This window comes from Peromyscus maniculatus, chromosome X, assembly GCF_049852395.1.
Source record: "Peromyscus maniculatus bairdii isolate BWxNUB_F1_BW_parent chromosome X, HU_Pman_BW_mat_3.1, whole genome shotgun sequence".
Classification (NCBI taxonomy): domain Eukaryota; kingdom Metazoa; phylum Chordata; class Mammalia; order Rodentia; family Cricetidae; genus Peromyscus; species Peromyscus maniculatus.
Genome location: NC_134875.1, coordinates 119,915,351 through 119,927,987, shown reverse-complemented (window position 1 = coordinate 119,927,987; position 12,637 = coordinate 119,915,351). Strand labels below are relative to the sequence as shown.

General features: G+C 38.1%; 1 protein-coding gene and 1 pseudogene across 3 annotated transcripts in view; one reads left to right on the top strand and one right to left on the bottom strand.

Annotated features, from left to right (window-relative positions):
- Frmpd4 (FERM and PDZ domain containing 4) overlaps positions 1 to 12,637 on the top strand; it is a 623,066-nt gene that overhangs the window by 47,768 nt on the left and 562,661 nt on the right. The window lies entirely within an intron of this gene.
- LOC121825629 (large ribosomal subunit protein uL5 pseudogene) lies at positions 1,424 to 1,908 on the bottom strand (annotated as a pseudogene).

The following is a 12,637-nucleotide window of genomic DNA, read 5'->3' as shown; positions in this document are numbered from 1 at the left end:
AAACAAAGGAATAAAATGGAGTGTTAATATTGGTGATAATTTAAGGAGCTCAATTTATTCCTAGGGGCTCCAATCATCAAATACCACTACAATTTTATTGCATATTCACAAGAAATCATTATATTTTTGCAGTTTTTTGAATTCTATTACCCAGGGTCATAAAACCCCTTCTAATAAGAAATCATGATTGTCAAGTCCAGTTTGATTAAAGGGAATGACAGATGATTGGAGGTCTTAGAGATGATGATTTTCTGCCTCCCATTGCTTCACATATTAATGATGATTATATGATTATAAAAGGAAACCCATAGATCTACTTTCAGGAGTCTGTATCATAAATAATTTTAATGGTAGATGACGTGAATTTTTCTTGTCTTTTATTGTTTGCATGCAATTTCATGAATGGCCTCTATCCCAAAGGTGCTACAACTGTCTACTTCACATCCTTTACAAAAACAAAAAACAAAAACAAAAACAAAAACTTACCAGTCATTCCCAAATTCATAATCACCAAATTTGTGAGTCAGAACACTCCCTGTTAATAAGTTGGAACCTATTATTTTCATCACACAAAGAAGCAGTAATGTTACTACTTCCTCCATGTGAGAATGCCTGTGAGGATTTGTTTTAAAATGTCCCTATATATTTACTTAAGTGTTTATTTATTTCACTTCATTATTATTATTGTGTTGTGTGTACACATGTATTTGTGTGTGTGTGTGTGTGTGTGTGTGTGTGTGTGTGTGTGTGTGTGTGTGTGTGTGTGTGCAGGTGTATGTGTGCATGGAGGCTTCAGGGTATCTTCCTCAGTCTGTTCTCTACCTTATTTTTTTAAAGACAGGGTCTCTCACTAAACATGGGGCTTCTGGATTAAGCTGGACTGGCCTTCATGTGAGTTCCAAGCATCCTTTTGTGTCTGCTTTGTCAAGTTTTAGATTAGAAGCACTGTCCACAGCACCTGGATTTTTAGTGTGGATTCAGGAAGATCAAACTTAGATCCTCTTGCTTTCAAGGCAAGCACTTTAGCAACATAACTATACTTCCAGCCATTATGAATAGTTATTTGATTTTTTTTTTCTTGTTTGGTTTTGTTTTAATTCAAGGTCTCACTATGTAACCCTGGCTGTTCTGGAATTCCCTATATAGAACAGGCGGGCTTCAAACTCATGGAGCTCCTCCTGCTTCTGCCTCCTGAGTGCTAGGATTAAAGGCTACACCACCACATCCAGCACCTTAAAAAAATAGGATATCCCAAATTCTTGTTAGTGTTGTTTCTATTTTATTTATTATAGGTCATGTATTAAAACAATAATAATATTCCAGAGAGAGAGAAGTTAGATATTTTTATGATAACAACACACACACACACACACACACACACACACACACACACACACACACACACCTGGCCTTTTGGTGAAATTTATTTTCCAGAGAAGTTGATCCCATAATACTTCTGGAATTAGAACATGTCCTCCTCTTTGCTGACTCTGTGTATGGCCCCAATGCAGCCCATCATTCACTTCTTGCCTGTGATACTGAAACCTGGCCTACCCAGTACCACAAAGAAGTGCAGGAAGGCTATAGAACCCAATACTTGGTGTGTTCTTAAATCTCAAAACCCAAGTTTCCAGTATCTGAGAAGTGGTTTTCCTATAACTCACACTCCCATACTTTCAGACCTCTCTCCAGGTTTCTTCTGCCTTGGCTCCATGGACTATGCAGGGAATGGCCTAAATTTCATTTCTGCTGATGCCAATAGACCTGGTGGTGTATCTCGCTTTGGAAAATGCCTTGGTCTGGCCTGTGAGCTACTCTAAAACTTTACCTGCCTGGATCTGTCTTTGCTCTCCCGCACACAGATACTGAGAGGCAGAGCTGGCAGATATGAAGTTCCCACATGGGGTTCTTTTTCACCTTAACTTTATACCATGATGGAGGACAGGAAGAGAGACAGCACGAATATATTATTGATGCCTTGTTTACTCCAGATTGGCCAGAGTGACTTTCTGACAAGAGCATTAAATAAAATAAAATTAAAATGTGTATTTGCCGTATGACATGATGAATAAAATTAGAATCCTAGTCATGCTATGAAAACAGTGTAATGTGTGCAGAGACACTCTGTATTATGAGTTAGTATATACTTCACTATTTCTATTCACACTGTTCCCTCTCCTTGGACTTTAGAAAGAGTAGGATATTTGGCATGTCTTGGTGTTTTTCCCCTGTAGTCTTTTCTCTTTATCTCAGCAACAGCAGGGGTAATAGTTATGCCAACAAGCATTCTGAAACATCTGAAAAAGTTGCATCCGTCTTGCATGAAACAAAGCATTTTTCCCTTCAGATTTTTAAAACTACTAAGAGTTAAAAGGTAGCAATTTTGTGATTAGGTTTGAGTTCTGGAAGGAATATTTTAGAAGTTCTGATCATCCACTCTATTGATTTCAAGTTTAGATTTTATTTACTTTTTATGGGTTGGATTCAAAGAATGATGCCCTTATAGATCTCAGGGATTTAACCATATCTCACGTGCACATGGTAAAATACAAGCAGAAATTATACATAATGTATTCAGTGAGGTCACAGACTGGTATCAAAATCACACAATGACATTCCAGCATTTCATCAACATATACACAGAAATCCTCAACAAAGTTTCAACAGGTTGAAATAATATATAAATCTAATCATCCACCATGAATAAATGGGATTTATCCAAGCTATACAGGACAGGTTCAACACTTGAAAATCAATTAATGTTATCTATCACAATAAACAGGCTAATGAAGAATATTGTATGATCATATCAATAGATAAAACATGTATTTGACAAAATACAAAACCCATCCCTGATAAGAATTTCAGTGAAAATGAAATAGAGTACTCTTTCAACTCAGTGAGTAATGTTTATTTTTAAAAACCTACTGTTTTGTTACTATGATCAGGAGCAGTACAGTGTCCCTTTCCACTACTACTTTTAAACCCTGTGCTGGAAAGTCCTAGATAAACCAATAAGACAAGAAAAATGGGAAGAAAGAAGTCTGTGTTTACAGGTGACACACCTATCTATTTAGAAAATCCAAAGAATCAACAAAAAGATTGTGGTAATCAGGTTAGTACGAGAAAGTTAATTATTGCCCCTGTGAATCAGCAATGAATAAGTAGTATTTGAAAGTTGTGCTATTAATATGTAGTATAATATTTAATGTTATAATATCATATAGGTGAGAAAAAACTATAAACTGTGGATGAAACAAAGAGCAGTTAAATGGAGAGATGTTTGATGTGTATGCCCAGAAAGACTCAATGTTATTATGATATCAGTTTTCAACTTGATATGTAGATTCAGTTCAGACCATTCTGATTCCCAGCACATTATTTCTTGCATGTCAATATCTTCAAGTTTATATAGTAAGGTAAAAGCCTCAACATAAAAGACAAAGTCAGAGGACTGACAATGTTCAACCTTAAGACTTAGCACAAAGATACAACAATCAAGACAGTGTTGTACTAACAAATGAATACACAAATTAGAAATTAACCAATCCAGAAAAGTGAGTTCAGAAATAGACCCACATAAATATGGTCAACTTAATTTTGACAAACAAGCTAAGCAATGACATACAGCAAAACTGGTCATTCCATTTATTTATATAAATGATGTATGCATATTCACATATAAAAATAACTTCTAAACATGAATTTTATATCCTTCACCAAGGCAGCTAGAAATATATGCTGATTTTAAACATTAAATGAAAAACTGGCTGGGCATGGCACATGCCTTTGTTTTCAACACTTGAAAGGCCGGGGGCAGGTGGATCTTTGTGAGTTAGAGGCCAGCATGATCTATATGGTGATTTCCAGGCCATCCAGGACAACAATGACTCTGTTTCGATAGAAACAAAAAGAAAAAAAAAACCAACAACAGCAACAAGTGTAAAACTTTAAGTCTGCTAAAAGACCTAGGTAATTTAAGGTATGGTGAAGAGAAAACAACACCAAAGGCAATGCATGAAAGAAAAATTGATGTTATAGTTCATTTAAATTATTGATTTCTTTTCTGTAAAAGACACTATCACGATAATTAGCAGTCAGGCCACAGGCAGGGAAAAATATTTACAAAAGACATATGTGATAAAGGGCAGTTATTTAAAATGTACAAAGAACTCTTAGAATTCAGCAATAAGAAAATTACTTAATTTTAAAAATAGGCCAAGGACTTCAACAAAAATAACTTAATGAAGAAGACAGAATACCAGCAAGATGGCTTAGGGGGAAGAGATGCTTGCTGCCAAGCTTGATGATCTGAGATTGAGCCAAGGAACCCACACAGAAGGAGAGAACAAACTCCTGCAAGTTATCCCCTGGCCTCCACACACACACCTCCAATAAAAAAAAAAGAACTTTAATTAAAAAAAAGACAGATAGCAAATGAGCAGATGAGACTTCAGTTAATGTTACCAGAGGAATGAAAATGAAAATAACAATGTTATACCACTGCAAACTATGAGAATAGACAAAATTCAGAGCACTGACAGCACCAATGTTGATAAGGACATGCAGCAATAGGAACTGTCATTATTGCTGGGAACAACAAATTGTTTATAACCCCCTCAGAGAATAGTTTGACAGTTCCTTACAAGGCTGAAGATACACTTACCATAGAACCTAATAACATTGTTTAGTACTAACTCAAGGGAGTCAACAACCGGTGTGCCTCCCAAAACCTGAACATAGATGTCTATAGCATCTTCATTTATAGTGATTCAAATCTCTGTGCAGCAAAATTAGAATGTGAATGTGTAAAGTAGTATATAGAGACCATGAAATATTATTTACACCTAAAGAGAAATGAGCTAACAATGAATTGGCATGGGCAAATCAGAAATACATATTGGTGGATAAAAAAAAAAGCTCATCTGGAAAGGTTATAATACTGTATCATTATGATATGGCATTCTTGAAAATGCAAAAGTGTTGAGATGGTAAAAAAAAAAAAACCTGGTTGTTACAGAGAAGGAAGTGAGAGAAAATTCCATAGAACTCAGAATTTTTTAGAGCAAAGTAACTATTCTGTATGATACTGCAGTGATGGACAGATACCATGCATTTGTCCACATTTATAGGTTATATACCAAGAGTAAGCCTTAATGTAAACTCTGGGCATTGGATGATAATATGCCAGCGCATTGATTGTAGTAAATATACTAGGGTAGTATTATGGTGTTTTATGAATGGAAAAGACTCAATGTGTGTGGAGATAGTAAGTATGTAAATCTCTCTCTACCTTCCATTCAGTTTTCCAACATACCTATAATTGCTTGAATAGATAAAGCCCATGCAATAATGGTTGGATGATAAACCTTAGCTTGCTTTGGATTCAGTTTTTTGTTTAAATAATCTGTTCTTTCTCTGTTGGCTGAAGCAACTGTATCACACTGAAAACAGAAACAAATTCTTGGCATATTGACCAAAATGTTGTTCTGAGTCCCATACTGGTACTGCTGTGACAAGCCTCTGTACCATTAGACATCATATGAACAACATATGGATGTCTGCAATGATTTGATGACTAAAACTTTTTCTTTCCTGTTGTAGTATTTAAGAAATGTGGTATTGTTCAGTTACTAATAAGTGCTTTGTAGGTATGCTGAGAACTATCAACAAAATAACATTTGGTAATCAGAGCATGTGCAAAGATGGCAACTGTTTTGTTTTTGGAGTAAGGTCTGATGTGCAGTTGAAAGTTGTGTGGCACTTTGAAGATCATTTCTTGGGCTTGTGAATTGAGTATAACAAAATAATTGACTTCCTTCCCATCCGTTTGCCATCCTAAAGAATACAGTATGTCTGGAATCAGTGTTCTGTTTTAGTGTATGTCCAGTATTGATTTCCAAACTTTAGCGTCCCTCAAAAGTACTTGCAGGGTGATTATAAGCAGACTTATGGGCACTACCACAAGAACCTCTGACTTAGCATGTGTGGGAGGGGCCCTCAGGATTTGTACTGTTTTTTAATTGTGTGTGTGTGTGTGTGTGTGTGTGTGTACACGTGGGCACACACGTTCTTGCTGTGCTCTGTGTGTAGAGGTCAGAGGGCAACTTCATGTATCAAACTTGGACTTCTACTTGATTTGAGACAAAGTTTCATATTCACTCTGCAGCCTAACTATCTTGTGACCTTCCGGGGATTTGCCTCTGACTCCCACCTTGCTATAAGAATCCTGGAATTACAGATGCACACTCTGAGTCTGACTTTACATGGAGTCTGAGAATCTGGACTAAGGTCCTCATCTTGGCTCATCAAGTGCTTTACCTGCTGAGCCATCTTCCCAGCCCTTGATTTCTCTTTAAGGCACTGGCAACTGTGTTTTAAATTAAAAGCAAAGAGCAGGCCTGAGGTAGAAAGCAGAGCTAATAAGAAAAATAGGAACTTTTGCTTCTTCGTTGCAAATCAGGTTATACATTTTTACTCCTCTTTGTGCATCTCAGTTTACTTCCTGTTGCTGTGATAAATACCATGACCAAAAGCAACTTGGGGAGGGAATGGTTTATTTCATCTTAAACTTCCATGTCACAGTCCATCAATGAGGGGAGTCAGGGCAGAAAGAAAGAGACCATGGAGGAATGCTACTTACTGTCTTCCTCCTTGTGGCTTTCTTAGACAACCCAGGACCACCTGCCCAGACATGGCACCACCCACAGTGGTCTGGGCCCTCCCCTATCAAGCATCAATCAAGAAAATTTCCCAACAGACTTGCCTACAGCCTAATCTGATGGAGACAATTCATCAGTTGAGTTCCCTCTTCCCACATGACTCTAGCTTGTGCCAAGTTGATAAAAATACTAACCAAAGCATTGTTCATCTTGTGATCAGATGGGCTTCTTTTCCATACTGTGCTGTCAGCTCTTTATGGAGTACATGTAAAGCTGCAGAAATCAATCTTGTGACTTTGAAACTTTGTCATTTTCTATACACAATTGGATGCTCATCTTGCATGGTTGGCAATGAAGTCTTCTTCTTTCCTACAAAATATTATCCGATATGCACAGAATTTCAAAGCCATTTAGGTACTAACTATTCTGTTTTTAAGCAGACACAGTGCTCCAGAGAGTGTACGATGACAAGCAAATGGACTTATGCTCAATGGATAATGTGGAAACCAAAAACATGTAGATGAGATTCATCTTTTTTTCTCCATAACCCAGCTAGAGGGTGTCATTTTCCAATGTGATAATGAAAACGTGTGTCACAGTAAGGTGTGAACACATAATTAATGAGTGTGATGGCTAATCTTGATTGTCAACTTGTCTACATCTGAAATTAACTAAAACCCAAGCAGCTGAGCACACTAGTAAGGACATTTTCTTGATTGGATCATTTGAGTGGGAAGCCCCACTTTAAATCTGGGCCACACCTTCTGGTGGCAGCCTATATAAAAGGACATGGAGGAAGCAAGCTTTTGCTTTTTGTCTATTTGCCCTCAATCATAGCCAAGTTCATCTATCATTCTTAAGGCATTCTCTCACTGATAATAGAGCCTCCTTTGGAATTCCTATATATACCGAAGACCAGCTGAGATACCCAGCCTTGTGGACTGAGTAACTATTGGATTCTTGGACTTTCTGTTGAGAGATTGCCATCATTAGACTAGCCAGACCATAGCAAATAAGCTGCTCTAATAAATCCCCTTTGGATATATTCATTATATCAGTTTTGTTCCTTCAGAAAACCCTGACTAATACAATGAATTACCTAGCCTAAAAGGGAGAAAACAAGAAAAAAAAAGAAAGAGGAAAAGGACAAATGTAGTATCTTTAGGAGATCAGAAATTGGCCAAAGAGTTCTCTTTGGAGTAGATATGGGCTATTGGATCTGTCATGAATCCCCAGCTGAGTGAGAGTGAAGACTGTGTACAAATGATGGGGAATGCTGTAATTCAGATACCCTTAGGTTTTTAGCTGTTGGTTTCTCCCAATTCTGGTACTTTTTCAGGCTAAAGATTTTGTAGTCTTGTGAGCGAAGGAATCTACATTTCTGAAACACCACTCACAACCTCAATGAAAATAATCTCTTAGGCTCTTATGCTAATCAGTAAGCCTCTGATATGTATCTTTTGACATTTAAAGTTTTTATTTCTGTGCTGTGTGCATGCAAACACTTGTGCATGTGTGTGCCATGATATATGTGTGTATGGGGGGGTGTCAAAGGACAATGTGCAGCAGTCAGTACCTTTCTTCCACCATGTGGGTCCACAGGGATAAACTTAGGTCATTAGACTCGACAGCAAACCCCTTTAGCCACAGAGCCATCTTGCCAGCACATCGGGACATCTTTAGTAATAATGAATTTGATGTGCTTGCCTTGTTTACCTCTGAAGTGTGGCTATCTCATTGGGGCCTTTCAGTATGACCACATTTCTCTAGGGTATGTGTTAAGATGGGCTCATAAGTGATCACATCCAATTGTATATCACAGTTTTGTTCTATTTATAAAGGTGAGAAGTCCTTCATGTTAGTCACAGAGGGACTTCAATGATTTTGGTGTGATGCTTCATTATCAAGTTTTGTTATAGATATTGAACATAAAGGAAGAGATTGATGATTGTAATTCCTTATTCACATGTCTTTGGTCATTATCCTTTACTGGCTTGCTTTACTATAAATTTGGATGTTTGTGTTTTGATGTGGGTTTTTAGGAAAATGTTACACAGACAGACAAATGTTACTGTAGCATTTTCTGATTCCATTTAGAATACCAAAGGTTTTATAATCTCTAATGTAAAATACAACAAAACAAAAACTAACAAGAAGACAGGTTTGCTGAAAGAGTCAGATGGGTCCTTTATAGAAGGAATACCATTTCTTTTCACATTTTTCTATTCCAAGCACAACACTTGGGTAATGCTAATAGCAAGCCCTGAGTTTAATTATTGAAAACAATGTCAACATAAAATGGAAGTTCTCAATACCGGCTTTCTCCTTTCATCAAAGATCATTCAATTTGCCAGAGAATGTGAGCGAAGGATTGTAGCTGAAAGGTTAATAGAAGTCATGTTGCCCTTGGCTTAATTCTGTCTTTTCTTTTTATGTCATTTGATGTTCAGCTCCAACTTCAAAACTCTAATACATAGCACATGTATTGAGTGTGTTACCTGTTAAATACCGTCTAGATTTCTGTTCTTTTTATTTGCTTGTTTGTTCCTTTGTATTGTTTTGTCTTTATTGAGAAGTCAAAGGTAACATGGAGTAGACCATTTATGCCAGTGAATTTGAAATTTTATTTTACCCCTCTAAATTCTTAAAATTCTGGACTGGAAAGGCTACTAATGTGTAAATACTAGTTTAAATAGTAAATTATTGAGATAGTGAAAGTGTTTTAGTGTTCATAGAAATGACCCACATTTTTAGTAACTTTTTTTCCCTAGAGGGAACCATGGAACTCAGTATGTAGTACTTATACTCTGATTTATTATCACTACACAGCAAAGGTATGTGATGGGCTTCCTAAGGAAAAGAACATAGGTAATTCTAGAGGAATCCATGACCAAGACTGCCCCGTTGTCTCTGAATGAGGCTACACCAAGTCCTCCTGCAAGAAAGAGGAAAAACCAATCTGAGGTTCGGAATCGAGGAGTTTTCCTGGAGTCTGATCACAGGATTACCCCAACTAGCTGCAGTTACTGAAATTCCAGGCTCTGAAGAAGGACAGTAGGTGTGTAGTACTCCATGTGGGCACAACAACTGGACATCAATGAAGAACATTTCAGGAGCTGAGTTCCCAGAAGCCAGCCAAGAGCCAGTGCTGCAACTCACCTTTGTACAGATACCAGCTTGGCCCTGCAGAGTTGGCAGTGCCCTGCTAAGATGCTTACACTCCTAGTACTGTTGCAGTATAGAATTGTGTAATTTTTGGTAAAAGAATTTTGGTAGGAGTAAGTTTGGTGGAGAGCATCTTTGAAAGCTGAAGCCCCGGATTGCTCATTCATGTTTCCTTAAAAGAAGAAATGACTCGTAGACCAAAATGAGCAAATGGGAAGTGGATCTTAGTCCAGTCTGTAAGTTGAAAGTTGGATATTTATTAGATTTTTTTTTTTTTTTGGTTTTTCGAGACAGGGTTTCTCTGTGTAGCTTTGCGCCTTTCCTGGGACTCACTTGGTAGCCCAGGCTGGCCTCAAACTCACAGAGATCCGCCTGGCTCTGCCTCCCGAGTGCTGGGATTAAAGGCGTGTGCCACCACCGCCCGGCTTTATTAGATTTTTTTAATGACAAATTTTTCACCTCCTGAAAAAAAATTATAGCCTGACCTCAATGATGTCTACATTACCCCATTTCTAGTTTCTCTGGACTAATGGCCAAATACTTTCTGTCCTGTGTATTTTCCAGCTTCCAAGTCAGTGTTGCAGAGCAGTGATCATGAGAATTTACCAGGATGAGATGGGCAGGGTGGGTAGCTATGCTAGAGAGACTATTTACATTCTCACTGGCCATTGGCAGAGCTGCCCATTTCCCTGAATCCACTATGCACTCTGCTTTGAGTTTAGTTAAGATGGAATAAGTGTGTATCAGGGAAGAGCTTTTGTTGAGCACAGAATATTACAGAAACCGTGATAGGGCTGAAAAAGGAAATAAGAGAGTAAGGTGGTGGCCTACTAGCATTTGGGTTAGTTGAAGCTCTTGATTGCAGAAGCCTGAATCAATCGTGGTATAGACATCCTATCTCTTTCATTTTGTGTGCTTCTTAAAAATGTTATCAAACTCAAGGGTCACAGCCTGATCTCCAAGCCAAGTTAGGTCACCAGTCCTCACTATGCCAATTAAAAGAGCCAAATGAATAGTGGAAAGCAGAAAATGAGATTTACTCAATGTGACAACTTTTGAAAGAGGGGTAAAAGACCCAGTAGCTCCCACCCAAATCTGTTTTCTGGGTCTTGAAATGATATTAAAGTTTAACTAGATAGAGGGCCAAGGATGTACATGTCTAAGCGGTCCCTGTAAAAATGTAGTCCCACCCTACACTGACCCATCATTTTCTAGGCTTCATTTTTACCCTATGAGGTGATCTGACAAGTTGTTAAATGGTGTGAAATCTCTTTCTAAGTAAGAGACTAGTTCCCCTCCAGCAGGTACCTTTTTCTTCTCCCAGCATGAGAGTCCTGGGGACATTCCTTTCTTTGGTTCTTTTGTTTCAGTAGTCTGGTAGTCACATTGAGAGACACAAATGTTTCTTTAGAATATCTTCCTTGCTGCCAGACCCCTTACAAAAGAGCCAATTACAGAGTGATTGATGCTGAAGCAGGAAACACTTATTGTTGCAGTAATAAGCTGGCTTTAAAGTCATAGCATGCCTTTAAATGTTTGTTTATAGTATACATATATGCATATCAGTAACTGTAGGAGCATAGGAGATGTACACAAACCAATTGTTTATGAAATAAAACTTCTAAACAGAGCATTTGAGGACATTTGAATATATGTGTGTCCTTTTCTTTTTCAATGTAATTACCTACAATTTGACCATGGGAGAAACACGCTAACAATTGAATTGAATCATTAATCATTAAGAATGTGAGGATTGGGGCTGGAGAAGTGGCTCACTGGGTAAGAGCACTGGGTGCTCCTCTAAAGGGCCTTGGTTCAATTCCCAGGATCCACATGATAGCTCACAACTGTCTGTAACTCCAGTTCTAGGGGATCCATGGCACCAGGCACGCACATGATGCACACACACGCACACACACACGCGCACGCGCACGCGCACACACCTCTCTCTCTCTCTCTGCATATATGCAGGTCAACAAAATACCCCCCCCCACAAAATGAAATAAATGAATATTTAAAAAAGAATGAGGATCTTATTTAACCTGTGAACTATTTTTACTAATGTGTAAGAAATTCGGCATAGACACTTTCCAAAAGTATTTTAATAAATGATCTGGTTTCACAGAACTTAGCGTATATATCTCATATGTATCATGTCTCTTTTAATGCATGTATTCAGTTATGTATGTATTATTTTTCCTTTATTATTCTGTTGTTTTGTTAAAACAGAGTCTCACTATAACGCTGTATCTGGCCTGGAACTTGCTATGTAGACCCTGGTGACCTTAAATTAATGGCAATCCTGCAGCCTCTGCCTTCCTAGTGCTGAAGTTATAGGCATGAACCACCATGATCAGCCTCAATTATGTACAGTTAATTTTTTACCTGATTTTTATTATTTCATGAGTATGGGTGTCTCACCTGTTTGTTTGTTTGTATATCACATGCCTGCCTGGTATTGATTGAGGTCAGATGAGGGGTGCTAGATCGAGAACTGGAGTTGCAGAGGATTGTGAGCCACAGTTTAGGTGATGGGAACTGAACCTGGGTTCTCAGCAGGAGCAGGGAGTGCTCTTAAACCTCTCCAGCTCAATTATGTATATTAGTGAAAAAATACCACTATGTTTTCCCAGTTGGTGCCCAAAGAAACTCCATAGACTCAATAAGACAGTGGTTGGTTTGCTACCTGTAAAATGGTAACTCGATGCCAGAGGTTACAGCCCTCCTCATCTCAATGACCCCCACTTCTCTGCAAGCTCCCATCTCCCAGAAGATTTCTGCTCCTGGTAATTTGATCTCTTCAGCACTGA